Genomic DNA, 2038 nt, shown 5'->3' with positions numbered 1-2038 from the left:
CGCCCCCGCCCGGCGCCCCCCGCCCCGGGCCCCCAGCCCCGAGCCTGCGGCGTCTGAACGGCCGTGTTCCGGGGGCTCCGCGAGAGCTCAGATCTCAGATGCGCCAGACTGTGCTCCGAAGGCGCGACTGCATCCGATCCGTGTTTGCAACCGCGACTCCCAGCGCCGGGCCGGGATGGGGGTGGGGGCGGCGCTCAAGGCCTGGTGCAGGACGGCCTGCGAGAGGGAGCCAGGGAGGACTTACTGGCGGGGGCACTTTCGTTCTCACCGGTTACCCGCCAACGTTTTCCTTATCGGCCAGCGCATCCCTTATCAGTTAACCTTCCCGCTACCCGCGCACCTCAGCTCTCACCTTGGGAGGAAAGGAACTTGCGGCCCAGACAGCGGATCCGTCCTTCCCCGCCTCCCCGGCTCCCGGAGGCGGACGGAGTGGACTGGCTGTGGGAGCAGGGAGCCGGGGAGGGGCGGTTCGGAGGCCCAAGGGCGGGAAATATGGGTTTGGTTCTAAAAGCGGGATTATCATACCTGTGCGCCTATCCCAAGCCTGACTGGTGTGCCTTGGGCTGTAATGAGGTCCCCATCACAGGAGGTAACCAAGGAGAGCCACTGAACTGTGCCCAGGAAGCTGGGGGGAGGGTGCGGGGCGGGGAAGTGGAGTCGGAAAATTCCAAAACACCTTTCCTTCGGGTTCTAAGATGTGACGACGTTGAGATTCTCAGCCCCGGGGGCAGCAGCGAGCCCCAACTTTCCACCGAGCCGGAGGCCCGCGCCGTCATTCTAAGATCTTCTGATTAGTCATGATCCATCGACTGCACAAACATTTATTCACCAAGTGCTGTGAGCTATTCCAGGGGCTCCTGTTCCGGGGGCTGGGGACACAGCAGGGACCGAGACGACACCACCTGCCCCACGGGACCACAGTCGGGGGGGGTGGGCAAGAAACAGTTAAAGCAGCGGGTGGCAATGTACCCAGCAGAGAGAAGGCCGGAAACGGAGCAGGGAGGAGCGGCTCAGGGACTGACTGCCGGAGGGAGACTCCAGCCAACCAGGGGCCACGTGAGCTGAAACCCAAGATGAAGGAAGGAACCAGGTGAGGGAAAGATGTTCCAGGCAGAGGAAACAGCGGGCGGAAAGGCCCTGAGGCAGGGACGTGCTTGGAGCATTTGAAGAACAGCAAGGGGATGACAGAGGAGGGTTGGAGGTGGAGGCACGTTGAAGAGCATCCTGCTGAGAAGCTGCTCTCTGAGCCGAGAAGAAGGCAGACCCACAGGAGCCGGGCTTTCCCGGCAGGGAGGGACAGGCACATGCAAGGGTCCTGGGGTAGGAATGAGCTTGGAGAGAGAGGGAGAGGCGCACACAAAGATTTTCAGTGGTGGCCGCTGGGGGTTGCCTGGTGTGTCCCCCGATTCATTCGCTGAAGTCCTGGCCCCCAAGACGCTAGAAAGTGACCTTATTTGGAAAGAGGGTCGTTGCAGATGTAATCAGTTCAGTTCGGGGGACGTCACGCTGGAGGAAGACGGGTCCCTGGTCTGATAGGATTGGCGTCCCTACAAAAGGGGGAAACTGAGACCCAGCACGTGCCTGGAGAGAATGCCTGGTGGCCATGGAGGCGGCAGGGAACACAGTGACCAAGCGTTCCGACACCTCAGTCTGGGACCCGCGGCTTCCAGAAGCAGCCACCGGTTTAAGGGGATTTGTCACAGCAACCGCGGGAAACTAATCCGGGGGGGCAGGCGGAGGAGTTAACGGGTGACCGCACTGGAGAAGGCCGGACTTGGCCTTGCAAAGCGCAGGGTCCGCCCCCCTGGCCTCGGACAGGGGCCGCGGGGTGCCGGCAAGACCCGGGTCAGGCCCCGATGCGACCTCCGCGCTCACCTCCCCCCAAGGAGGGACTCGCTGTCCTTTTTCCGGGTGAGGAGACTGGGGCGCAGAGAGAGGGCATCTGGGAGGTGGGGGGACAGAGACGTCCCATGGGTCCCTGCTTCCGGGTCCCCGCCTGCTTCGTTGGAGGAAGGGGTCCCACGGCAGGAAGCGGTTC

This window comes from Crocuta crocuta, unplaced genomic scaffold (assembly GCF_008692635.1).
Source record: "Crocuta crocuta isolate KB4526 unplaced genomic scaffold, BGI_CrCroc_1.0 scaffold110, whole genome shotgun sequence".
Taxonomy (NCBI): Eukaryota; Metazoa; Chordata; class Mammalia; order Carnivora; family Hyaenidae; genus Crocuta; species Crocuta crocuta.
The sequence above is the reverse complement of the archived record's forward strand: the minus strand, read 5'-3'. Positions refer to the sequence as shown.